Source organism: Tympanuchus pallidicinctus, unplaced genomic scaffold (assembly GCF_026119805.1).
Source record: "Tympanuchus pallidicinctus isolate F22 unplaced genomic scaffold, pur_lepc_1.0 scaffold24, whole genome shotgun sequence".
In the NCBI taxonomy this organism is placed as follows: domain Eukaryota; kingdom Metazoa; phylum Chordata; class Aves; order Galliformes; family Phasianidae; genus Tympanuchus; species Tympanuchus pallidicinctus.
Window position 1 is genome coordinate 370613 of NW_026294741.1, and position 27657 is coordinate 398269.

The following is a 27657-nucleotide window of genomic DNA, read 5'->3' on the forward strand; positions in this document are numbered from 1 at the left end:
GGAGAGGGGGGCTGCTTTTGTCTGTGGAGCACCCCCTTATCGTGGGCAGAAGGTCCTAGGAGCAGGTTTGCAGCAGCTGTCGGGTGCAGAAATTGAAGAGGGAAAATTAAAGGGTTTCAAGCTGTAACAGCTTTTATATACACCTGACGATCCTTCACGTTCAATAAGATGGGGAAATGAAAATACACTTTTGCTCTTAGCAAACATTTTCTGGAACTGAATATGTTGGTAGGGCTGCAGCTGTGCACCGGATTTGGAGTTGTGAGTAACCAAGAATCTGGACACGGGTTGGAATTTTAACACACCGGTGTCTGGAGATGTTCTCTCAGTCAGTAAGCTGTGCATCTGCAGCCCATCCAGCCTTTAAATGTGTGTGCATACAGCTTGGTGGTTGCAAAAGTTGGAAGTTAATTTTACTAAAATTAATAAAATGTTTAATGTAATGACATTTTTCAGTGTACGGGTAGGTAGGGGCCTAAATCAGTTGGATTACAGGAATCTGCCCAGGTGAAGCAGCAGCAGGAAATGAAGTTCAGAATAATCAATGTAGGAGAAATGATGCTGAGAATTTCCCAGCTCCTGGATCAGCCTGCGGAGTGTCAGCAGTACGACACACATCCCAGGCGGCAGCTGCCAGCTGTCCTTCAGCACAGATCACGGAACCGTTTGTGTTCCGCTGGTTTGTTCAAGACCCAAACCAGCAGGGTCTCTCAGCACCTGCAGGGATGGCAGGGCGGTGACACGCGCAGTGCCGGCGGGGTTCTGTGCCCCCTGGTGCTGCCCCTCACTGCCTGCAGCTGCACCCTGTGTGCGGGACGATGCCTGGGCCCCCGTGCTGCCCAGGAGCAGCTCCGCTCTGTGCTGGTGCCGCTGGGAGTGTGGTGGTGCAAAGTGACTGTAAGGGGTGAGCGGTGAGGGGCACGCCAGGCGTTGGGTTAACCGTGAATGCACAGTAATTACGGCCTGCAGACCTGCAGGCATTCGTGGTGCAGAGGTGCTCAGAGCAGAGCTGAGAGGTACGGTGTGCTGTGTGGGGGGAGGCGCAGCGCAGCACTTGCTGGGAAGGGACTGACTGTGTCATGTGTTCTCAGACCTGGAGCTGCAGGACATGGTTGTGTTTTTGTCTTCTCATCTCTGGCATCCTGTTATGTATGAGAAGTTGTACCGCGATAAGGCCCGTGTAAGTGCCTGCTGCAGCCCTTGTTAAATTACAAGGGAAATGGATTGGATCCTGAATGTGAGAGATTATCTGATGGCTTATCGCAAAATACTGTGAAAATGAGCATAAGAAACATTAAAAGCTGGGCAGTTTGTGCATGTGAAAAAAAAAAAGTTTAATAACGCCATGACAAAGGGGGCAAAAAGTAGGAAAACAAAGCACATGTGTTATGGTTGTGTTGTGAAATCAGTCATTTGGTGGAATGAATGGCAGGTGGAAGCACTGCACAGCAGTAAAATCCTGAGCACTTTGTTCCTCTGCTTGATACCTCTGCTTGTTTGTTGCACAAAATACAGTGCAGAAATTCTGCAGTGAGTGGCACTGCTTTTAGAACCCTGTTGTGGAAGCATTTCCTGTGCTGAATGGCTCCAGCTTTCAGTCACTTCAGGTAACAGCCTCAGCTGTATGGGTACGGAGATCAGGGATGGGTTTTTGTTCATGTGGTTTCAAGAAATGATCTGAAAGACTGTGTGGTTTCATAAATGAAAATAATGTGAAAAATAGTTATCTTGGGGTTTTTTTTATTCTGAATAGTTGGGGGTCAGACACTATGTGTGATACCTATGATTTTCAATTATTTCATGAAATGACTGAGCAAAGCAGCCACTGAGTGTGGTGGTTGACAACATTGTTCTTTTTTCAGAATTGGTGATTTCATTACATAAATGTCATATGATGCTTAGTATAGGGAAAACTATTAAGTCAAGTACAACTACTGGCAAACATGAACGTGGCTTTAGAGCTGCTGGTATTTCAGCTGCCGGTATTTCAGCTGCCATGTACATTATTTGTTGAGGACTTGGCAGATCTGTGACGAATCCCTGTTTCCTCGGACATCCCCCTGAATTTGTTTTAGCTGTGAGAGAAAGGCAGATGCTAGAATGGTACTCATCTGTACAGCAGCAGTATGACTTACAGAGAGCCCACTTGCAGCATATTGGATGCCCTGTGCATGCAGTTCTGGGGGATGCAGCATGGCTCCGCACGGTGCGGTGCAGGAGGGCACAGCACAGATCAGCCCTCTGCTCTGGAGTTCCCTCTGCTGCTGCTGGGGGCACAGCTCTGCACTGCAGGGCTGTGGAAGGACAGACGCTGTGCCTACTAACATAATATGCTTGAAGGGAAGATCCTTTGGAAGATAAATGAGCAGAACTAAAAGGAGAACATACATGAGGGTTTGGAACACATTTCTAGTGTCTGAGTGGAGGTGAAATGCACTGCAAATACAGGAGATGTAGTAAGGAAGAGTTGTGTTGATTTTCCAAATTCTGAAGGAATTTGAAGTGTGGAAGTGGACTTTCCGCTTCAGTGAGGATTGCTGTAACTACAGCTGCTGCTGTTGCTGCTCAACTGCTGGTTAAAGAATGAAGTGTGCTGTCAAAGAACACGTAAAAGTGATGAGTTTTGGCCAGTGTTGTTGCCTTAGAGATCACTGCTGTTTTGTTTCACAGTTTGGACAGGACATCACATAAAGCAGCGAGGGGAAGCTTCGAAGTAAACAAAGCACACTCTGCACACGTGGGTAAGCTGTGCATCTCATCGCTGCCTGGCAGATCACCCAGAGCAGTAGCATGGGAGCGTGGGACTGGCCTGGTTCAGCTGGACGTGGGGAACATTTGTTCTCATGAATGGTTCAGCAGCAAGCTTGCAGGTGGCTGTGAGGCAGCCCTGGCAGTCTGATGGCAAGCTTCTGAAATGAGGAGGTCACACTGTGAACTTGTTGCTGTTCCCTTACTGCAGGCACATATTATGTTTTGTTACAGTTTTTGTCGTGTTTCATTTATGTTCATGTATGTTCCACAGATATATAAATATTTTTTGAAGAAGTGCCAACTGCACAGATGGCGATTGCACGTAGTGCTTCACACGGCAGTGGTGATGGTGTGGTTCCATCCCTGGGAAGAGAAACAGAACTGGTGGAACAGAGCTGAGGTGGTGACGTGGCTTTTCTGCAGCAGTGGCAGGGAATGAGACAGCTCGGTGCTGTCGGCGCAGAGGGGAGGATCGGGGGATCGGCACAGATCTGTGTGAAGCACACAGGCACGCGACAGTGACTTCTGGGAGAGAATCTGTGGCTAGCTTTACAGCAAAAATGAACATTTAGCTGATCTCTGCCAGTCTTTGTGCTTTCAGCTCCATGCAAAAGCAACTAAATATAGGGGATCGTTTGAACTGACCTTAAAGATACAATGGTGATGCAAAGGAATTATTCTTAAGTGGCTGAGAAAAGTAAATTTGCTAAAAGCACTACTCAGAGATTCAGATTCAAATAACAGAGTAGCACGTCTGGTTTGCTAATGGATTGTGCTCTGCAATATGTGTTCAGAAAATATACTGTTCTGTGAACCCATAATCTTTGAGGTGATTTGATTGTGATCTGGGGACTAACAGCCCTCATTACAGGAGATTGCCTGAAGTACAGCAGAGCCACGTGTCGCAGCGTGTGCAGGCTGAGGAGCGGAGTAGGGAGCGGTGAAGGTGGGCAGCCGGCCGCAGGGAGCCTGGCCTGGGGGATCAGAGCATGAGGGAGTGCAGGGCACCAACCTCGGGGACTGCAGACGGAATGGGGAAAAGGGCGTGTTGGCAATCGCAGCCCGTGGGCCTGAGGGCTTCCTGCTGTTTGAGCGCCTTCAAATATAACTGGAATGTCTGTTCCTTCCTGGCATTGTGTCCGGGCGGAGAGTCCCTTTGTGCTGGGCTCAGGGAGAGACACAGTCCCTGCCCCAAGCAGCTTGCTGTCTTTGTCCTTCCTCTGTGAGTGGTTTCCAGCCTCAGAAAACAGCTTAAAGTCGTGATGTTTTCCTGAGTGCTGCCTTTTGATGTCTGCAACCTGTATTATCTTTTATGTGCAGCTGTTTGTGGAGAAGGAAGGCCATAGTGCCTGCAGCTCCACCAGCACTCTGTGCCATGACCAGGCTAGGGCAGGCCCTGCTCTGCTCTGCTCTGCTCTGTTTGCTCAGCGGGGGTTGCACTTCAGTGGAGGCTCAATTGGAGGTGCTCGCAGCTTCCATCAAATGAGCTGCTTCTATTACTGCCTGAAGGCTCAGGCTTCTGACAGGTTAAGTAATAGCTGCTTCTTTATTTTTAGTGGACGATAGTAAACTTGAGTATATAGAAAGTCACCTGAGTAATAAACATTTGAATGCCTGAATGTCTGTACCATAAACACCATCAGTGCCTCTAAGAAGCCTCTGCAGATTCTGTAGAGAAAAGCACTGGACTCGATGATTCATTATCAGGAAGTGGCAGCAGCAATTAGTGAGCCCTGAGTGCCCAGCACAGCCACAACTGCACTGATTCAGACCTTTAATGAAGTCAGGGTATCAGGATGCAATGCAGTGTGCTTTGCATGCTGGCCTTACTGCTACCACCACCTTTCTCCAGCTTTGAAGAGAGACGTCGCTGAGTCTCAGCAATGTCTGCTGTCATTGGTGCCTATGAATTAGGCTATTGAGTTGGCCAGTTAGGTTTTCTGTGGCAAGCTGTCCCTTCCCTCCAGTTTTAAGTGCATCACAAGCGACTGTGGCAAAGCATAGGGATGGATCCAAAGAGTTGAGGATCACGAAGGATGAGGGGCAGTGTCATGAAGAGATGTGGAAGGATAGGTGGTAGAGAAACAGGGAGCTGGAGAGGATCAGCAGAACCAACGGGCATCAGCGATGTGCAAAGCAGGCTTCTGTGTTTGCATGGTTGCCTGGTGGTTTGCAAAGAGTGCAATGGATCTACATGAGGAAATAAGAACACTATTAGTGACAGTTAACAGCGTCAAATAGAGGAGCACTCCATAGGGAAATGCAATTAAACCTTTTCTCAGATGTCCACAATGCCGTTTTCCTGTACCTGCACAATAACTTCAGTGTACCCAAAGGATACGAGAACTCTTCAGTTCAGAACTGTTTGGGTAACTCACGTTGAACTATGCTCTTACATACCCTCACATAAACTAGAGCTCTGCTGTTGCAATTCTGTCCTGTTGGGTTTCTGCTTTTCCTTTGCCGGTTCCTCTGCCAGCCCCTGCCCTGTGCGGGGCAGCAGCCTCGTTTCTGCCGTCACTTTTGGAGCCCCGCTCTGCTCCCAGCTCCATGCTGCTCCCTGCTGTGCCCGCAGCCGTTGCGGTGCTGCCCGTGGTGCCGTCGGCGCAGCCCGGCTGGGAGCTCAGGCTGCCGGCAGTGGAGCAGGGCTCAGCTGTTGCTTGGAAACCAGCAACCACATATCAGAAATGTTCCCTTCTACAGCGAGCTTCCTAAACTAACAGCTTTGAAAGGAACAGTTGTTCTTTCAGGATCATATTCATTTTGTTCTTTCTTTTTAAAGAAAAAAGTCTTTCAGCCCAGCTTTGCTTTCTCCTCAGTTCTCTTCCCTCACATCTGTCCCACAAAGGCGGGCAGTGTCACACGCCTGGGAGCAGAGCCCTCTTATCCTCATCTCCTTAGGGCTTCGATGTTGGTGTCGCTGAATTTCGCTCTGAGCGGAAGGAAGCCACGAACAGTTCCCACATCGCTGCGGTTGCGTTGCCTCTGCTCTTCGCTGAGCAGTTCTCCTCCGTGGGGCAAAGGGCCGCGTCCCATCCCTGCAGGTCAGCAGGGCCGATAGCGGCAGGCAGGAGCCCACAGCAGCTCAGCCCACAGCTGGTAATTGGTTTGTACCCGGCCCTAAGGATTGGTGTGGCACCGATACTTGGACGTCTTCCACAAACTTAGCTTTACTTTACGGTGCAGGTAACAGGTACAAGGAGGATGGCCCCTGCGCTCTGATCCCTTGGTTAGGAAATCAGGAACTTTCCAAATTCTGTACGCAGAGGAGGGCACAAATTCTCATACCCATTAAACTGCTGTGGATGGATTTGGCGTACAGAGGCTCCTGCTTGGAGCACCAAGGACTCTGCTTGGCATTCCAATGCCAGTGCAGGTTTTCCAGGTTCTAGTGATCATTCCACATGCTGTAAAGTTACTTTGACACAGTGGCACTCCTCCTACCCCTGCAAACACCAGAGACTGTTGCTGCTGTTGTAAATTTCAGTCTGGCTTTTAGAACGGGATGTCACAGAGCAGGGGATGGGGAATCCAGTGATGTTACCAACAAAATGAAATCACAGTGTTATCTCTGTGCTGCACACTCCCTGCTCTGGATGTCTGCAGCCACCTGAACCTTGGGCTCATTGATATTTTAATCTTTTAGCAAGATGGGCAGCAGAAGGCTGTGAGCTGTCATTTGTCTTTGAAGAGCAGAGAGGATTTGAGAGGAGATGATGGATGGGCGGTTGTCTTAATTCTGCATTGTAGTAGCAGCGATGAGACCGACTCCCCCGTCTCCTCCCCCTCCCACATGTACTCATTCTGAAAGAATCACTAAGGACATCTGCATTTCTGGGTGAGGAGGTGACACTCAGAGGGTCTCTAGCCAGCCTGCACTCACAGCCAGCACTCACTCCATGCCTCCCCCACGTCCTGGGTGATGACTGGTTTCCCTCTGCTTCTTGGGTGGATGAGGCTCTTCGAAATATCAGCACTGCTATAATAAATCAGGGAGAAGTGCATGTAGTTGTGTAGCTCAGAGGGCTTGCTTGAGGTAAACAACAATTAGATGAAATGGTGCTTTGCTCAGAGCTGGAGCCAGGCCTTCCAGGACCACACGTGGGGTCCTTTTAGGAACTCTTCAGTCATCAGAGCATTTCACATGTAATCTGACAAGAAATTGTATTTAAGATGCTTCTAGTTCCATTTGGGTCATTTGTAACACTGCTCCTGAGATATGAGTTATTTAACAATAATCTGTTTCTTTACACAATGGGATGAATGCTTAACCTGATCACTACAGTCTTAAATCTGGGAGAAGTCTCTGTGTTCTTTCTTAATTGAACACCTAAAGAAAAAAAAGGGCTTGGGCTCATAGCATTTTTAGTAGAAGTAAAGGTTTATTAGCCCTGTTGACTTTTGAAATTCAACCACTAATAGCATCTGTTTAAACACTGTTCTCCAGAACGGATAAAACGTTTTACCGCTCGGCATTAAATCCACCAGCGGAGCATTTTGTACACATCTCCACCCTTTGCACCTTTTCTCCGGCAGCACCAGCAGCACATTCCTGTGTCAGGGGCAATGGGGTGCCCACACAGAAGGCGTCTGCAGAGCTCGGCAGGGCAGGCAGAGCAGCAGCCCTGGCGCAGAGCGAGTGCTGCATGCGGGCTGCTGGAGCAGCATGAGGGGCCGGCAGGCACCCACCACATCCCAGCCCCATGGGATGTGCCCACAGCTGGCAGTGGGCTGCGCCTACTGAGTACCTGCTGGCATTGGGCAGGACGTGACACTCAGGCACCCGCTGGCATTAGGCGGGCAGTGACACCTGGGTACCTGCTACATGTGGCACTGTGGCTCGGGACGTAAGGATGAGGCTCCCCCCCCCATGTCAGGCAGCCTGGCGCGCCTGTCTGCACCAGGCTGATGTCTGGCAGAGGAAGCTCTCTGCTAGCTCTGTGCTGTGTTTCTTACCTGTAGCTGAGCTGACCTGCACAGAAGCATGATGACCCCACGTGTGTCATAGAGCTGCAGGATCTTCCTTCAGTGCTGGTCTGGTTGGAGAGCGTTCCTTTGTCTCAGCAGTATTTACAGAAATAAGGGTAGCAGTCTGTAATACTCAAACTTGTGGAAACAGCCTCAAAGGCTGATTAACATAATTCTACAATTAAAGGATGTCTGCAGGAGTACCATTTTCCTCTCTGACCAGTTCCAGCCTCAAACTGCTCCTCAGGAAGTGGGAATGGGATTGAAGCACAGAGCCACTCCCTGCTAGGACTCTTCTTCTTGCACCTGAGAATTTCAGTGAATGGTTTTGACATTCTTTTAAATCCAAAATGCATCCGGCTTGGCTGAGAGCAGCTGAAGCTGCATTTCCTTATGTTCCAGCTATGCACAGAGAGGATGGGATGTTTCCCCACCACCAGCTGTTGGCGGCTGATCTCTGTCAGTGCAGATCTGGGGGCAGGAGGACACGTTTCACACCACAGCGCTGTGCCTGGTGTTAGCCTTAAAATCACCAGGTGAGAGGGTGGTGTGTGCAGGTGAGCATCACCACAGCTGCACCAAGAGACACTGGGATTCCTCATCATAATTAGCATTGACTCCCCTTTTGTGCGGGGGCTGTGTTGTTTGTGAATTCGTTAGGCTGTGACCCACACGTGAGCCTCACATTTATGCTTTGCAGAAGTCAGCACATTTGCAGGGGGTTATTATACTTCTGAGGCTGGAGTTGTTTAACTGATAAGAAAACTGTTCAGAAATATTTCAAGAACTATAAAAACAGGTTCCAAGGACGCTTTCTTATAGCCAGAATCTGTTCTCCTGTCTAAATGTGACAGACTAAAAAGGCAGCACTCTGTTTATGAAACCAGCACAGAATCTCAATGCCAGTGCTCATTGTTCCTGATGAATACGGGGTGGCAACAGCGTGGATGGAGCCTGCTTGGAGCTGATTTGGCTCAGTTATTCCTTTCTTCAGGAACACTTGACTCTTTTGTGCTGTATTATCTTCCAAGGGATGTTGCCCAATGCAATGCGCCTTTGGAAATGGGAAGAATTTATGCAGTGTCGTGTAGGAGCAGTTCTGATCAGAAGATGGAAACGTTACAAGGGGAAAGGGCTGCACGTCGCCTCTGTGCGGTGTCAGGGCTGGCTGTGTGGCCGTGCCCCACCTGCAGAGTGGCTGGCAGTCTGCAGTTCTCTGTGCAGCACGGCTTACGGGACAGGTGTGACAGTACGTTCTGTGCAGACATCTAGCAGGTGCTGGGTTAACAGACCATCTGCTGGAACTGGAGTTTTCCTCCAGGTCTATGAACAGAGCGCTGCTGGGGGAACAAATACATGAGCATCTTCATGCTTTTCCCTAAGACAAAATTGCTTCAGGGGATTCAGAATTAAGGGGACTTTAAGATTCAGGGCATTTTGTTTCATGTAAAGGGTATAGAGAATGAATAAATAAGAATTAGAAGGGAGAAAAAGGCAGAAAACACAACAGGATCATCTTAGAGCAGCAAGATGGTGATTAGGCAGTTCAAAAGTCCCCCCCTGGAAGCAAATATGATGTGAAAGTATAAATGAGTTATGCAGAGCCATTTCCTAATCCCAAATAATAAGAAACCCTTATTAAGGAGTGAATCCTCTTGTCCTTACATGTGCTAAGCCCCTGGGATGTGGCTGCCCTGTGTCTTCATTACCCTCCTGAACATCTTAATGTATAAGCTTAACTTTCAGAAATGATGCAGTTCCACTGGGACCATAATTGCATGGTGCTGCAGTGTTCCGTTGTGTCCTCCCAGATCCTCTTTCCCCTCTCCTTGTTTCTAACCGTTGCTATTATGTTATTCTAGGATGGTTTTTTGTTGGTGGTGGTTTTTTCTGCAGAAGTCCTCCAATTTGTTTCAGTTGATGAATCAAAGACTCAAGCTTCCTTTTAAGCACTAATTGGGAATGTGCTTTGTCCTTAAAATGAGAAATGTGCTGTACATCCCTGTGCTGCTGACTGGGCTGAGGATATTTACATGACTTACAGTTATGTTCCTTTCTGTAGCTGCAGCACAAGTTCTGACCTAGTTGCCAGGTATTACACAAGCCAGTACAATTTTAATATAACTAAATGAAGTCCAACTTTTACTGCAGTTGTGGAGGCAGCGTGTGAGGATGGCCCTGGCAAATCATCCTTTGGCATCACTTCCACCCCACTGAGATGTGTGCGTTTCTCATGCTGAGCACAGAGCAGCCCGGGCTGTGCAGAGCTGAGCAGTGCTGAGACACTGAGGAGGGGGGAGGACTGGACAGAAGTGCAGGAAGCCCTTTTTACTCCCCCTGGCTACAGGAGAGCACTGCTGTTTGGTGAGGCACAGTAAGGCAGCATTGTGGGGTTTTTGTTTTGTTTTGTCTTGTATTTTTGGAGGGTGACATTTGAGACTGAACTTCATCTAAACTGGAGCTGTCAGAAACATGCGAGTTAATGAGGCCTCCTTTCAGACACAAGATGATGCAGGGCCTCGTTTGCTGCTGGCTGCAGGGTGGCCCAGCCCTGCGTGCTGCAGCGGATGGGGCATCACAGAGCTCCCAGCAGGGCACCCTGTGTGCATCAGCTCTCACCACAGCTCTGAGACAGCACAGTGCGTTTGGTGCTGCTGGTGTCATCTGGAGCCTTTTTTATCATTAAAGTCAAAATGGAAATTTCACAGAGAGAGGCAATTTATTGTCGCTACTCTTTGGCCAGAATTCATCAGGGGGCTAATTAAAACATTGCAGTGCTTGTTAATAATAATTCAGAGTAACTTTTCACTGCTGCATGTTGTTTAGCAGGGCACGCTGGGATGCACCCTGCGCTTCAAAGCACCAAATGCAGCGGGTGCCCCGCGTGCAGTTCAGAGCTTTGCCCTTTCATTGTGACTTCCCAGGGCAGCTGAAGGCAGCCTGGCTGAGTCTGAGTGGAAAAAATGACAGTTTAAGGAGAAGTTAGCACTGACTTTGTATATTGTGTCCCAGTTAACTCCTGCGTGCAGAAGTGGAACTTCAGTTGGAATGCTGCTCTGGTTCTGTGCAGCTTGTTGGCAGCATCTCTGCATTAGCAGTAACTGTACACAGCAAAGCCACGGCACCATTTAGCAGATAAATGGACACACATCCGTAGGGCTCATAAACTGGTGAAGCTCCAGGGATTTCACTCCTCCTGTTAATGAGTTGCTGGAATTAATTACAAATTTGATTGATGGTATTAACCTGTGTGTCGCTGTGTTTAACACACCCTGAAAGCAGGCACGTCGAACATGACTCGTCCTGCCAGGCTCAGCATGCCGGGGCCCTGAGCTGCAACGAGGATGCACGTGGGTGTGTGTTGAGGAGTTTTCTTAAACAAGGCCTCGTGGGCTGCGCTACAAGAGCTTGTTTTTGTGCTCTCACCGTGCTGTGCGACTGCCTAAAAAACACTGCCATCTTCGTACCTGTGACTGACTAAACTTCCTGCCTTCCGTGTGAACTTGTGAAGACTTCGTTTTCTTGCAGCTCTGTTCCTGACAGTTTGTATGTCTGGGAGCCCAGGTTTTGTTCAGCTCTGTGGGCAGTGCCAGCAGGGCTGTGTTCTCAGTGCGTCTGTGCTTTGTGAACTCCAGAAAGACGTCTCATAAGCTCTGCCATTATGGCACAATAATTGTCTGTAAAGGTGGCTGCAAGTGTGAATTTACTCTACTTATTTCTTATGGCCAGCGAAGCTTTAGACAGCAATTTAATCATTATTACTGCTACGGTACAGCTGCTCTCTGGAGGAGCTTAAACCGTGTCAGAAAGGGAACCAACATAATGAGTCTGACAGAATTTTGGAAGGAGCAATTAAATTTAGGATAATGAGTTCCTCTGAATTTTTACTGTTATCACAACAATTCACTTCATTGCAGCCTGTTCATCTCTGGGTTCAAAACCAAAATGTGCAGTTGGGAATGGGGCTGCACAGGTATGTCCTGCCCCAGGTTTATTTAATGTACATGTAAAACACAGGACAGAAGAAAGCAGCATCCCCCCTCAGTGTGTGTCAGTCTTAAGGCTGCGTTGCTGCTCTCCACACTGCCCAAATCCAATGCTTGTGACACACGAAAGCAGGAGACTGAGAGTCCTGAGACTGCAGGAACTTCTGTCTCACTCCTTTCCTGCAGTCACAGAGAAGACCCCAGTCCAGTTTCAGTTGCATGGATTATGCTGTGCTTGATATTTGGGGCCTGAATGAGTAAAGGTAAGTCAAACTTCATTGGGTTGGCTCTTATTTACAGAAACACATGGCAGGACTGAAACGCAGCTGGCTGCAATGACAGATCAGCACTGTTCTACTTGACTTTTATTTTGCTCTGATGCATTGTGGGGTTTTTCACACCTCACTGCAGCTGCTGGAGCTGGTAGCTTCACAGGGAGAAGCTCTGGTGGCCCAGTACTTCCACAGCCAAGTGTCAGCCTTGTTGCTTTTATTGTGCTGCTGTATTCTGCAGGTTGCAGCCCGGGTCGTGCGGGGCAGTCTTCCATGTATGCAGTGCAGAATCGTTGGTAAGAGGGATTTTTTTATGGAGGGCAACAGATACTAAAAGACAGACTGGTTTTTGTATGCTGACAAGCTGGAAATTAGAGATGTTTTGTGGCTGGTGCCATTAAAACAATAATAATAGAAAGGCAGTCCAGCACATGAACAGACTCTGCAATGTGAGGTGCACATGTTCAACTCTGAGCTCTGCTGTGTGTTAGGAAAGCTTCTCAGGCTTTGTGCTTCTGCCACTGTGCCCACAAAAAAATGAGTGTCCCCAAACGCAGAGTTCCAACCACAGAAGTGCTGACAGAAGGCATCTGACAGTGGCAGGCAGTGCTTCTGGTCTCTCCTGATGGGATCTGCATCCACTTGTGTGGCACAGAGAGCAGTAATTCCCATATCTCAGGTGCTGAATAGTGTGATATAATTAATAAAGGTAATGACAATTTCCTCACTGAATACCAATTGATGCTCTGCCTTCTAACGGAACAGAGATTGGGAATGGAAAGCAGATGGGATGATGGCACATAAAGAAATTATTTCTTTGATGTAAAAGGCATTAAGGAAATGTTTCATCCATGGCAGGTTGAAAAATGAAGCAGCTTTCATAGAAGCCATAAAAATGTCTTAATCTATCGCTGTTCCTTCTTTACTGGAGACACGAGGGAGCTCAGTTCAACACAAACTCCCCAGTGCCTGTGACCTTAAATGTCACTGCTTCACTCATGAATTAACTGTGTTCTGGGGATGCAGCCACTCTAACAGGATTTTTTCCATCTGAAAAGATGCACTGGTGAGAAAGGAGAATGCAAACTGGCTCCAGTGCAATGCAGTTAAACAGAAAGGAGCCCCAGACAAGGCAGTTCCTCTGCTTACTCAGCCTGCTCTGCTCCACAGAGCATGGGTTGCTGAAACCCTCTGTGATATGTGGCGTTTGAGTTGTGCTGCTGTGAATGAACAGCCTCTCTAACAGCTGCTGCGTCTGATGTGGGTTTTGTTGCTGTTTTTTATGGTGTGCTGAAATGCCAGGGTAAAATCTGAGCTGCCTCATTGATCAGTTCAGTATTAGGAAAAAATAAGGATGCAATTAGGATTTGGAAAAATTGGATTAAATACCCATTTCCTCATAGAAAGATATTAAGGCTCCTCCTGTTTCCCATTAAGCTCCAAACGGGAAGGCAGGCTGGACAGCAGCCCTGTAATTGGTGCAAATGGCACAGGACATGATTGGAAGCACATAAAGAGCCCAACTTCAGCTAATCTGATTCATAGCTGCAGGAGGGCCACATCTTCTCACAGTTTTACAGCAGGCGGAATTGCCTTTGTCCTTGCTTCTCCTTCCCTGTTCAGCCCAGACCTGTTTCTGGATTAAATCTTAGCAGCTTCTCACTCTGTTGTCCTCCGTTGCTGCCCCTCCTGCCCCGTGGCATTCGGGTTCTTCTCCCTCCCCTCTCTCTGTCATGCCTCAAAACTGTTCCATTCTCTGAGATCTCGGTGTGTGAAAAGAACCAAAGAGCCATCTTGGTGGGAGGTGGGGAATGCTGAGAGAGCCTTTGTCTCTGGCACAGGGCCCGCTGGACCTGGTTGTGTATGGATGTTCGTTCTGGAGCCTTAATTGTGAGATGCCATCACCTCTCTGGTCAGTGAATTGTGAATTGGTTCTTCATCCCTGAATGAGCTTGGAAGTGCATGTGGCTGGGATAGACAGAAATGAGCAGGGGAGTTGTTAGGGTTAGGTTGGCTGGGTCTGCTGGTACCGCTGACAGTCTAATGATTGCTTCCAAGCAAGGAGATGAAAGGGAACAAACCCACCCACTTGTTTTGCCGGGGTCCGGCACTGCATCCTCTGTTACTCTTCCCTTATGGTTTGCTTTGAATTACTGATGAATTGGCATCACGATGTCTCTGACGAAACTCATTTAATTAGTCCCCTCATAAATGGCCTTCCCACAAGGCAAAGCTGTTGTCCCAGACAACACTCTTAGAAAAACAATTTTTTTCTTGCAAAAATGGATTACATATGTACTTACTCTTCCCCGTATGCCCCTGACAAACGATGATGTTCATACGGTCTTTGAAAAGCTTTCTTAAGATAAAACCATCAGTATACGAAAACTGTTTCTTAACAGAAGCAGCATTTGTCGAAAAGCCTTCATTGGAAGAGCGGGAGTAATTAGGTGCAACATAATCTAATGACTCAAAGCAACAAACAGGCATCGGCGCGGATCTCCTGGGAAAGGAGCGCTGGGACGGAGCAGCCCCGCGCTGTGCTCCCTGCAGCCCGGCCGTGGGCTTCCCCTTCATCTCTCAACTCTGTGAGCGCCGTGGGGCAGCGGCCCTCAGCCTGCCCTGGCTCTGTGTACGGTTTCTGGAGGTAGTGGTTGACCACAGCTCTCGGTATAACTGGAAGCAATTCCTGTTTTCTCGGCGCTCCCCTGATCCTTTATATGCTGCTACGTGTGAGTGGGGGTAACGCAGAGTGCAAATGAGGGACGGCCCTTGTGATCAGTTGTGCAGAAACAGGAGCTGCACAGCACATGTGTTCCTGCAGCCATTGCTGCCCTGCTGCATCCCAGGGTCAGTCTGTCCTGTGGCGATTTTCAGTGCCTCCTGGAGGTGTCTGAAGATCAGAAGTTAATTTTCATGCGTTTTTTATAACCGCTTTGTAATTAATTTCTCTGAACCAGTTTGTTTTTCTGCTGCCAAACACTTCAGTGCTTATATGTAAATTTTCAACATCTGAAGCCTTCTTCCTTTAGAAGAGAATACAGGGCAATCATCAGATAAAAGTCATTACATATTCAGAGCTACTCTGCTCCACTGATAATAAAACATTCTTAGGGGAAGGTGACCTTTCTACAATAGACTTATTAATGTCAGGACTTCAGAATTGTCTTTTCTCATTACAAGTCTTACCAAAAACATTAAAAAGACTGAAGTTTATGATCTTAAAGATATGTCAACGCACAACCATTAATGAAATTTTCACAGAATGTTATTTATATAACCTATTTCTTGCATTTTATCTGGCAAGTATTCCAAGTCAGTCTTTGTTTAAAGGGAGCTCCACATTCATGACTGCTCTATTCCTGACATCAGCCTGGCACCCCCTGATAAGGCTCCTGTCTGTACCCTGGAGGTGTCCCACACCTGCTGGGCTGAGCTCCAGAAAGGGCTGTGCTCCCATGAGCACCAGGGCAGATTTTAGATGAGGATATGCAGAATTCAGCCAAGAGATAACCTGCAAACACCACTGTGTCATTTAAAACTCTGTAAACAAAAGCTACTGGTGCCAGTTGTAAGCATGGGAGATGGGTAATTTCTGCTTATTCACCACAATTAACAACAGCCTTTGTTCATGGACTCAGGTGGAGAGAGGGGGATGCATTCATCCAACAAAGGCAGCTATAGCAGAAGTGCTACGTCAGTGCTTTGACCAGAGATGAAGCACCTGGAGGAAGGCAGGGCCAGCCCAGAGGAGCTCAACTGCAATGTACCTGAATGACCAGGAGGGCTGGAGCCAGGATCCACCTCTTCCCAGACCTCCTCAAAGGGCTGGCAGTGGAGGTGAGAGTCTCTTGCTGGAGATCCCTGCCTACCCGAGGCCTGAAGGTAAGCAGGTTCTTTCATTTGTTTCTGTGCCCACAGCTGTTTATTTGAACAAGTCCTCACTTGGACCTCACTTGGACTGCAGCCTTGGACCTTGCTACTCTGCTGTCATTGCTGTGCTTCCCATGGTGTTACAGCAGATCAGCACCTTCTTCCCTCTGCTACTGCTGAGCCCACAGCCAGGTTGGAGTAGGTTTATTAACAGCAAAATCCGATTTCCGTTGTTCTCTGTGTGCTGGGAGCTCGTGTCTGCAGAATTAGTCTCAATGCAGCCAGGAGAGCTCCCAGAGAAAGATGAGCACTGTAGTGACAGTGAAAAGCAGTTGCCAAAAGACAGTTTTGAACATTTTAACTGAAATGTGTGACAGGATTTAGCAAAGGAAGAAAAAGAGAAAATCAGGACTTAATTTCCTACGGGCTTTTAGCATTCAGAAAGTTGGAAGGTGAGCCCGTTCATCCTGTGGGTTGTGGCAATACATGCAAGTGACAACTTGATTGATCTCTGGCATCGGGAGGCATGTGTGCCAGGAGGACATCAGCTCATTTGAATTCGTGGTGTTTCTGTGCCATCCTGAGCCCATGCGCTGAGCCGAGGGTAGTTCTGTTGAAGCCCCATCTTCCTGCTGCTGTTCTGCTCTCCACCTGCCCCAGCTCACCCAGCAGCTCTGCTGACTGCCGTCACTGTGGGAACTCAGCCCCTACACATTGGTTACTTTCCAGAATCAGTATTTTTAAAGAGTGAAATCATTCATCCTACTGGAATCGTGATTCAGACAATGATAGCATCAATATTAATGTAATAATCAAACTAATTTCAGTTGCTAAGTAACCCACCATTCCCACTTGAACCAAAACAACTGAAAATGGAGAAAACCTCATGTGATAAGGGTGTTACGGTGGGGGGAGCCTCGGCCTGGTGCAGCTCTGCAGAACAGCTGCCTGTGGCTCTGCTGGCAGCTGGGGGTGCTTTGGGCCATCCTGCACTGCCCAAATTCGGTTAGCACAGACAGTCAATCAAAAACTGTGAAGAATCTGTTTGGTTGTTGGTTTTTTTCCCCCATGTTTCTGAAGACTGACTGTTTTTATTCCAAAACAGTTTTGTCAGAGAAATTCCAGAGCCTCTTCCCCTGTTTGAAGGTGATCTGGTGGAGCTCAGCACGGCCAGCGCTGTGCAGACCTGGCATTAACAGACAGGAAAAGGGCTTTTTTTCAGCAGCTTCTAAACAACAGACTAAGAACTTTTAGAAGAGGGAAGGCTGTACAAATGCTTCCTTTGTGCTGTTGTTTTTTTGTTTGTTTTTTCCCTGTTACGCGTTATCTTGAGAAGCCCAAAGAAGTCTGTTTATCTAGGAAATAAGATTTGGTTTTAGCTGCGGATGCAGGCAGGGGCTGGGAAGGGGTACGGCAGCCAGCTGGTGCAGGAGGGAGGGAGAAAAGAGGTCATTCATTATAATTTGTCCTCACGGTTGCCAGCAAAGCAGAGGAAGGAACATGTCCTCTGGGATTCCCCAGCTGGCAGGAACATCTTTGCAGGCTGACTTCCAAACACACCAGCAAATGGAAACAAAAATATCTATTCACCAGAGAACTGCAACTTCATGGATGTTGCTTTAATCTGAAGAGCTGCATAATAATGAGAAGTAGAAGAAAAACAAGATCACAATCTCCTAGAAGCAAGGAGCACGTAGGAGCATATCCAAAGTACTTTTATTTTATTTTCAGGGTTCACCAGCTTTCATGCCTTTTCTGGTTCTATTTTATTCTACTTTCCTCCTCCAAAAATCCAGTCCCTTGTGATCCCAGCGCTGAGCAGACCTCGCTGTGTCTGTGGTGGCCAACAGGATGTTTCTCCATTTACAGACAGCAGCTACCTCATTTTTCCACTGATTGTAATTTCCTCCATCTCTATAATCAGCTCACCTAATGCAAAAGCATATCGATCTGCTCGCTCCTCTCTCCACGATGACCATCCGCTGCAGAGCGCTGGCTGTGCAGCCCCCACTGTCCCACTGCTGTGTTCACCATAGGTCAGGTGAGACTTCTCTGACCCCGGGAGGTCCCCCGTGCTCACTATTGAACAGCTGCGTGCAGACATCACCCTGACGGCCTTTATTTGCACATGGGGCGGAACGGGCAGTTCTCTGTCACTGCTCCGGGTCTTCTGATGCTCCTGTAGCATTACTTCTAAATAACTGTAGTCGGTCATACTTTGAAAAACGCTGGCCAGCCTGGGTGCAGAGACTCTCCTCAGTTTCCGCTCGGATTTGTTGCCGCTAAAACACATGGGACGGTGCCCGGCTCCTTTCTCTGCCCCACTGTCTTGTCGTCGCTCAGCTTGACTGGCGGCTGCCAGAGTGCGGAGCGAAGTGCCGTGCCCAGGGCTGCAGGGGCAGCGCTAGGCTGGATTCGGCTCCGTGCAGAAGGAGGGAGCGGCTGAGCGCCAGGAGCTGCGGGTGCCCCGCGCCGCCGCCTCCTCGTGCCGGCCGCTCTGCCGTCAGCGCCCCGCGGTGCCTCGCGGCGATGGCGGGGCGATGGCGGAGCGGTGGGCGCTGCTCGGGCTGCTCCGTCTCCGGGCTGCGCTGCGGGAAACGCGCCCGTCCGGGGCTGCGTGCGTCGCTGCTGCAGCCTGCGGCTGCTGAATGTGCTGGGACTGAAGTTAAGTCCTATGGGGAATGACTTTGATCGCGATCTCCTTTATTTAGCCTTAATCCCGGCTTTGTACTGTAGGGGAAACAATAAGATTCTCCCACTGCAGATATATTTTGCTTCCCGCCCCCTCAACCCGCAGCCCAGCCGGCGTTGCCCCCGGCCCACACCGCTGGGGCAGCGCTGTCTGCGGGCACAAGTTGCGTTTTGCTGCTGTTCTGCTGGGGGAAGCTTTGGCTTCCTGGGTGATTTGAGCAGCTATTGTCTACGCGAGAACAAAGTCAGAATAACCATCCCTGCCAGGCGCTGTTACAAAAGAGAACATTGCGTTCCTTGCAGTTCCTGGCAGTTTATCATGTTCGTTTCTTGTATCTGTGTGTGTCAATGTCCTGATCAATTTTATTGCAGCTGCCTGTGGGTGGAATATTGCTATGGGTAGTTCTGATTGGGATTTAGGCTAGAAATAAATAGTGACCATAAGTGCAAACTTCAAAACACTGGGGAACAAATAGCAGCCATAGAGCCACGTGGTCGTTATTACCTTACAATATTCACTTGTGCTCTGTGTCAATGTAACCTGGTGCTTTGTGGGCCACAGCTGCTTCTCTGTGCACTCCTGATGCCAAGAGATTTGCACAGCTGTGACCCCACGGCGACTTCTGGCCAAGACCACCTTCCTTCTGCTCAGCAGCACAGCATCTGTGAGCATGAAACAAATCCTGAAAGTAGCTTTTGAGGCATAACGGTGTTTGAAGTGTGCAGGAGGTGGGCACTGGGGGTGAGTCCCAGCACTGCTTGGCACATCACAGCCCTGTGCTGTGCTCAGACCCACAGCCGTTGTGCAGCAGAGCACCCAGAGCAGCGGTAACGGCGCCCAGCAGTGGGCTCTGCTCAGCTCCACAGCCTGATTGCATCATCTTGGGCAGCACTGTCACCTTCAGCCTGCTGCAATTTGTAAGGTCTGTGTGGGGAATGCAAATGAGAGAAAAGCGAATTTTGTCCTCCAAAAGATGTAGCAAACAATTTTCATTTTCCTCACAACTGTGAGGAATGCAGAGCCGCAGTGTGTGCCGCTGGATGTTTTCAGCCTGCAGGCTTTGCTCCAGCTGCTTTTCTGCCGCTGTTTCTTGAACTGCTCATTCATTTCTGCTGCTTCTCACAGTGATGTCTCCATCCATGTAATTGCTACATCAAAGCAAGGCCAAAGTGGTGATTGGTGTAAGGGACTTGCACTGGAGGCAGCCGATGCTGCCTATCACAAAACAGAGGAGGAAATTGGTATGGCGGTGTTGTCTAAGAGACATGAGTGCATATTGCAGTATCAGCGTTGTAGGTATTTGTGCTTGTATCAAAAACAGCGCAACCCAATTAAAAGAACAAATCGTTTCAATACTGAATTCCTGGAATAACACTACTGCAAAATGAGCCAGGGCAGAAGGGAGGAGCCCTCCTTCAGGGGGGAGCACGGAATCTGTAGGCATCAAAGGTTAAAATTTAGAGCTGCAAATTGCCACAGAAGTTACACAAATATCCCTTGCTCACATCTGTTGCCAATGCCTGGCTTTTAGTGGGATCTTTTCACAGCAGCTCAGAGGACTATGGAAGTCCCTCTGTGTGGCAGCCCACAGGACAGAGAAGCACAGTGCAAGTGAGCCCACATCCACGAGCTCAGAGCTGTGTCAGCCCAGAGCTGCTCCCAGGAGCGTGCGCCGCCACTGTGCCTGGCACTCCTTGGTCCCCAGGATATTGAGCTGCATTATTTCCTGGGAAATGGATACCTTCCCCAGAGACAATCATTCTAACCCAGTTCCAGCAGCTTTCCAATTACCTTTCATCACACTAGTTTTCTCTCCTAAAATTTTCTCTCTGAATATAGAGGCTGTTTGGTGGATGTGGGAAGAATCCTTTTTCTTTTTGTGCTCATTGGGGGGCTTTCCTGGTCCAACTCCACTAAGAACACTGCAGAGAATTGGTAAAAAGTAAACGACCTTTGCTCGGACAGCAAGGAGTGGTGCTCCCATCCTGAGCCTTGGAAACTCACTGATAAATGGCACTCTGTATACAAACTTTACAATAATGACAAGCGTCACCTTACTTACTGAAACAAAATTGTATAAGAAGATCATTCAAAGCAGGTATAATTTTTAAAAGGTGTCAATTTTCTCTCACATCTGCTTTCTAAGGCATTTTTTAGAGAGTGAAGGATGCTTTTCCTCTGGCCCTTACACCAGAATGTTTTCTGAAAACCATTATGTGGGTAAAAGGCTGCAAAGCTTTGTGATTTCAGAGTCTGATATACTTTCATTCGGTAAAGCAGCCCGGTTGCATAAAGGCGGTGGTGCTGGGTGGGAACTGCTGAGTCACGGCCTGAACCGATGGAGCACCTGGAGAAAGGACCCTCAGCCCTGGGAGCACAGGTGGAGGCAAATTCGGCTGTATGGCCCGAGGGGGGTGGAGCCTGGCTCCTCTTAGAGCTCAATTAAGAGCTGACTGCCACCGAGGACGGTTCTTGTCCTGGAGATCCCTCTTTTGTGGAGCTTTTCTGCAAGCCTAGATCTTGGATGGGTGAGTGTTGATCTTTTCGTAGTACCTTCTCATTGCTTTGCTCCTGCTGCCGTTATTTAATAGCACGAATCCCGCGCGAGTCTCGGGCACAGGACGGGAGTTACTTTGTTAATTACCGCGCTCCGTTCCTCCCAGCAGCTGCGGGGCGGGTGAGGCGGCCGCCACGCGGCGGGGGAGCCGCTGGGAGACCGGGACGCCGCCGCGCTGCTCTTGTCTCGGAGGTTCTTTGTCCTGAAGCGGAGCTGACCGCTCCAGGAGGGGCTGCGCTGTGAGTTGTCGTTGGCTGGGCTCGAGGCGCTCCACGTGCTCCTTGGTGGCGGCTCTTTGCGGTGAGGGCCGGAGCGCTGACGGTGCCTCGAGGCAGCGATGAAACCCGCGCGTCCGAGCGCCGCGAAAGCTGACCGGTTCTTCTTTAATCGGTCTTAGATGCGTAGTGGAGGCTCTTGAGGCGCCGGGCGGCTCTGGCAGGTAAGCTGTGGGACTCGCTCGTCTTTTGGCTGTGTCGGACTGTAGCTGCTGAAGCTGCTGGAATGAGAGGGGCGGCCAGGTCATTAAATGAGGACGCTGCTGCTTGCTGAAGGGCTCTGAAGTCGCAGGAGGGGTGTTAGCACGCGTTGTGTGTTCCTTTGTAGGAGTCAGAGAAGAAAGCAAAGAAAGAGTAGGAGGGGTTGTATCCCTGGAGAGCGGTGGTAGAGCCCAGGAGGTGGGGGAGCAGCCCGTCTGCGCTGCTGCGTGTCGTCCCGGTGCTCAGAGAGGAGGATGAACCCACGTTATCGCTGCAGCGCGTGCTGTGCCCCGGGCTGCTGGCAGAGGCGAGGCGCCGCGTCCTCTGCTGGCCGTGGGAGTGATGAAGTTGCTGTGTCAGTTTGCTCCTTCCTGTGCTGTGGGTTGGTGTTCCACACGTTTGTGGTGTGGTGGCCTTCCATCTCCATGTGAACTATTTAGAAAGCCTTGCTTAGCTCAGAGCAGGTATGCCAGCTGTTCCCAGTGAAAATGTGATCCCGTCTTTTCCTCTTTCCCAGTAACTGTGCATTTTTTGTTTAAAAATTAAGTGCACAACATTCAGCATCCCTCTTCAACTGGGCTGGAGTTAATCAAGCTGACTTTATTAAGAAGATCTTTGCAACCAAATGAGCTGATTACCAGCAGGAAGAAACTTAGTTCATTATCTGATTCTAAAAGCTTGAATAATTTCAGCCATTGACTTTATTGTCAGGTGAAAACTATTTCAATTATTATTTCTAATAACGTTAGAGGACATCTTTAAAGTTCTTTACTATGACTCCTACTTCAAATGCTACTGCAGAGATGAAAGGAACAAGCTTAACCCAATGAATAACTGATAAACCAGAAATATCACTGCCTTGCCTCGGAACATCACAGATCAGAGCTTGTCCCTTGAATATAATCATTGTGTGTGCTATCTCTGGCCTTTATTGGAAGCGAAGCTCTTTTATGATATTCTGTCATTTATGACAGTTCCTCCAGAGAGTTCATTAGGATGAACATTAATGTGGCTGAGTCTGGGAAACTGCTTTTCCTGACATAATGCCAACATATATTACAATACCGTGCCAATGCAGCAGGGAAGCTTTATGGTTGTTTAATGCCTGTGTGTGTGTGTTGCAAATTGCATCACTTTTTAACTCTCTGTAAAGCAGTATCTTTTTTTTTTTCTGAATTGTCACTGCTATAAATATATGTAATAGGGCCTGAACAGCTGTTTTGTTCAGCAGTTATCTATGATGATTATGTATTCTTGGGTTGGTTTTCAACACTGGAGAGCTGCAATTAATCTATACTGTGCTTCAAACCATCAGAACAGGCAGTTGGATTTCCCTCTCTCGTTATTAGTATTTCTTAGGGTTCTGTATGCATAAAAATCTGTATTAGAAACCTTCTGTGTTATGTAGAATTAGGAACTTCAAGTCCCCAGGCAGGTCAGTTGCTGAGAGCAGGGCAGTGTGCAAGGCAGTAGTGTTGGTCTACATAGCGTGGGGTACGTGTAATAAATAAACATCTACTGTTGCTGTCAGAGGATTTCATATATCTTATGAAGTAAAGCATAGTTGAACATGTTTGCTGCCTCAGGAAATGGATCTCCCCTGCTCTCTCTGTCAGTTCTCTGGGCAGTTTCTCCAGAGAGCTGCAGAACCCATATGGGCATCGGTCTCTGCAGCTGCCATGCCAAATGGGACAAGGTCTCTCCCACCATCCCTTGTCCTTAACAGTGAGAAGGGCTGCAGCTTTGGCTGGGTTCCTTCTGCTGTGAAGTGGCACAGAGATCTGGGCGGCTGGAGTGGCTGCCTTTGTAAACCAGGGCCATGCTTCCCTCCCTGGCTCGCTATGCAGGGAGGCACTGGAGGAGGATGGCTGTCCCTGCAGGCTGTGACCCGCTCAGCACCGCTGCCTCCAGTTGTGGGGCTGGGGCACACGGCCTCCTATGGGGATGTGAGCTCAGCCTGGGGTGCAGCATCTGCTGCTGTGTGCTTCCTTTGGCAGAGGGATGCTGCAGCTGGAGCCGTGTGCTTCTCCCCATCGCCCTGCTCTGACCTTCCTTGGTCAGTTCCTAGGTACAAGAGCTGTGCAATTACATTTTTGTTTTCAGTTTCATCTTGGCCCCCCCCTGTGCCCATCGTGCAGCACTGCTGTGGGAGGCAGCCAGGCTGCGACTGCCAGTAATTGGGGAGTTTGGTGCACTCTCACAGTTCTGTAAAAATGGTTATTTCCCTGAATGGCCTGGGTGAGCATCGCGAGCAGCTGATGGGTGCACTGACGTGTCAGCACCAGTTGATGGAGATTTCAGGACGTGATGGGAAGTTGAGTCCACTTCTAAAAACGTTGAAACAGAGTTGGCTTTGTGGAGGCTTGGCAGGCATGAGGTTTTGTTCTCAACTGGAACACAACAAAAGAGGAATCGGGCTTACAGGGCTATTAACATTTCTAAATGGCTTTGCTCACAAGTCATTCTGCTCAATAAAATCAGAGCTTCCTTCAGTTGTATTTTACGTGAATATTAATATACTGACAGAACAGACTTCTGTTCAGTGCCATGCCGTGTTCTCCAATGATGTGAATGATAAATAACAGTAGAATAAATTTCAAAACAAGGGACTGTTTCAAAGCCAGCCCCATCCCCCAGTCCCATGCTTCAATAAAGCCAAAGCAGTACAAGTAGACAGATTGAAGGCTTTCTATTTCCAGTCTTCTCAAAATACAGTTATTAGTTTCAGTGCTGGCAATGGAGTTTTGTTTCCAGCAAGACGGTGATTTGGAACACTAGAAACACTGGTTTTGTGATTCTGATCAGCTGCACCTGGGGTCTCTGTACTGGCAGCAATGGGCTCACAGCCCAGCCAGGCGGGAGCAGTGCCCAGCGGTGCTGTGCTGGGGGCAGCACTGGGGCTGACCCTCAGCATGGGGGCTGCAACCTTCAGTGCCAGTGTGCTGCCAGGCCCATGGTGCTGGAAGGAGGGAGAGAAGAGAATCACAGAACTTCATGCGTTAAATGGTGAAAGCCTCTGTTTAGCTGACTGCATTCAATCTGCTAAGAGCCTCCCCTTCTTCCCGAGTGCTCTGGCAAGTGAACTCCTGCAAATAAAGCAGGGGATCTGCTGAATGCACAGCTGTGCATGATATGGTGGTGCTGGAGCCTCCTGCATGGCTCACCATGAGTGTGCAGCCCAGTCAGTGCTAACACCCCACTGTGGGTGGGGGAGTTCAGTGTGCTGCTGCTTTTTGGGGCGGTTTGAACATCGGACTCTGCCAGGAATTAAGACTGATTATCAGGAAACTTGCTAGCAGGTACAGTGCCCAGCAGAGATCCATTCATGTGTATGTATGGTTAAAGTGAAGGTGAGCTGGTGAGCGGGCTGTGGGAGGGCGGCGTGGATGAATAACAGCAGTCGGCATTCCTTGGGTTCACGCACTGCACCCATAAGTCACAAAAACAATTTGGTGCTGGAGAACAAAGCCTGGGGAAGAAAACCCAGAGCCCTGAATTCTGAGCAAAAGCATTTTGTGTCTCCAGACTGGATGTTGTGGAGGAGAAATGCACAGCTGAGATATGCCTGTCCTGGGGGGAGAGGGGGAGAGCACATGGAAAATGGTTACAGCCTGCAATAGTATTTACTTCATTAATAGAATGTTGTGCAACATCACCCGAGTTAAAATCAAGGTTGTAATTAGTAGGTGGTTCATCCTGCTCCAACAATGCAGAATAATTCTTCTTTTTCACCCCACAAATAGTAATTAAAGAGAAATACTATGTAGCTGCGCCTGTTTTTCGTTACATGGTTGCCACAGTGAGTAAACCAAATCTTTTATTGATGAGAGCAGCCACAAGTTTCAAAACTGAGTTAAGAGCACAAAAAGCCCTCGGAGGCTCCCAGAGACACACAGGAAATTTGAAATTATGACAGCATATGGTGGCACATACTGATCAGTGGCAGCTTCCCCAGATGCCTGGTGGGCTTTCAGCTTCTCCAAGTGCTTTCACCCCCGATTATTCCTTCTTCTTCACCCTTAAGTAAATCTTTGGTGACAGGAATCAACGCAGCACTGCACAAGTACCGCCACACACCTTCCCTTATTTTCATAGCCTGAAACAGCAGATGAGTGAGGCGGCTGGGCTGAGAATAGTTGGTGGCTGTCGGGCGCGAGAGGGACCCACGAGAGCAGCTTTGCCTGCGGAGGGCAGTGAGAGGTGGTGCGGGATGCGAGGAAGGGGCTGAGGATGCTGCTGCCCTCTGCGGACCGGTCCGGCGCTGTGCAGCAGCGAATCGCAGCGCGGTGTCCGAGGGCCCGGCGATCCGCGCCGCCTCCTGCCGCCCCGTGTTCCTGCGGGCTCCACCGCTGCTCTCCTGTGTCGCAGTCGCTCGGCTCCCTGCATGGCGGTCGAGCTGCGCGGAGGCTCCGCGGGGCCGCGCGCACCGGGAGCGCGGCGTTCGCCGGCTCTGCAGCGATGTTAATACGGTGCGGAGTGGGGCGGCTCTGCGTGTGGAGCGCCAGTGCTGCTGTATGACTGATTTGTGCAGCACGGGGTTACGCATCAGTGCGACTTTTCGTGCAGGAGGCGAGACCCGGGTGGTGCCAGCGGCAGAGCCTGGCGAGGACCGCTCGCAAACGGTGCCTGAGACGTGACCGCAGAGCTCGGCCCAGCAGAGCCGCTCCTCCTGCAGGGACGGCCGGGCAGTGCTGCTGCGGCGGCACGTCCCGGGACGGGTCGGCTGTGCCGATGCTCCGTAGCAGCAGGAGAGGCAGAAGGTCCTGCTCCACCCCTGGGTCACCATTTGACCGCGTCGCTGTGCTTCTGCGGAGCCATTGCTGTGCTGCTGATTGTAGCAGTGTTTACACCGGGTGTTACGGCTGAGACCCGGAGTCAGGCTGTGTTTGTGCGCGTCTGGCTGAGATATTTATGCTGTTTGCCAAGCTCTCCGAGTGGAAGGACATATGCTGTCACTTGTTGACCATTATTTATTGCCGTTCTCTTTTTATAGGTGCATGAATATTTATTGACATTGATTAATATTTATTTCTCATAAATAATACATCACTGAGAATAATGCAAAAGTACAGCAAATGTGTGCAACAGACGTGGCAGTGGTGACTGCATGGACTGATGGGGGGACATGGGGCTGGGAAGTGCTGCTACCAGCCACTGCCCTGTTGCAGTGCTTGCTGTTGGCTGGCTTCTGCTCAGTAGGACCCAAAAAGCCCTGTCACGTCTCGTGGGCTCATTGTACTGACTGTAGTGCAGGTAAACAGTGCAAAACCTGAACCCTGAGAGAACCCGCAATCCTGGGATTGGTTAGCTCAGATGAGAGGGAAGAAGGAAACCAACATCAGAGGCAAGCACAGCTCCTCTGTGGGCAAAACTAGGTCATTGTGAGGCAGCAAAGAGCTGAAACAAAAGAAAGGAAAAAGAGAGAAGAAAAAAGGGACAGATTGCATCACTGCATTGCAGGCAGGATGGGGCAGGACAGCCCTGTTGGGCAGTGCTGCTGTGGGGTCTGCGCTGCCGTCCCATGGGCGGTGAGGCTGTAGGGTGGGCGCAGTGCCCTCAGTGCTCCCTGCCCGGTGTGGAAGGCTCTGTGAGGGTCACTTTGGGAGGGACAGCATAGGACAAACGTGTAAAGGGAGTTTGGATGCATTTTCCCAGTCGTTACTTAGGATCAGCAGTCTGCAGAGCCAAGCTGAAAATCAGTCAATGTTGATTTTGTTTTGCAACGTCTACAGCTTCATTTTTCCTTGTTAGCTTAAGTATTTTTCTGCAAGAAAGATACACTGGCAGAATTGCTGGTCTTCCTGGGTTATTTCTTGCTTTGCAAATTTATACTGTTCCATCTTATCTGAGTGGAAATTTCATTAGGGAAATAGTGAGGGTTTTTCTTTTAATTAACAGAGGTATAATGCTTATTTGGTCAGACTGCAGCTGCCAATTCCCCGGTGTCATTGTGGCATTTGTTTAATTAAGAGCAAAATTACCTGCACAGCCAGAGATGGGCGCCTTTGGGAGCGGGCGCTGCAGGAGGGCTCAGCCCAGGAGCCGTTCCTGGGGACTCCTCCTCTCCTGAGGGTTCCAAAAG

At 49.2% G+C, this 27657-nt stretch overlaps 1 protein-coding gene across 3 annotated transcripts in view; it reads left to right on the forward strand.

Annotated features, from left to right (window-relative positions):
* The window catches only part of LOC128083375 (tapasin-related protein-like), a 66782-nt gene that overhangs the window by 825 nt on the left and 38300 nt on the right, over positions 1 to 27657 (forward strand). Inside the window, exon 2 of one of the 3 annotated variants that reach the window (XR_008208049.1) lies at positions 15619 to 15862. The gene's annotated coding sequence lies outside the window, so the exon portion shown is untranslated. Of the gene's footprint in view, positions 1 to 15505; positions 15863 to 20720; positions 21071 to 27657 lie in introns of those variants that run through there. The other 2 variants (XR_008208048.1, XR_008208050.1) reach the window with 2 other exon arrangements.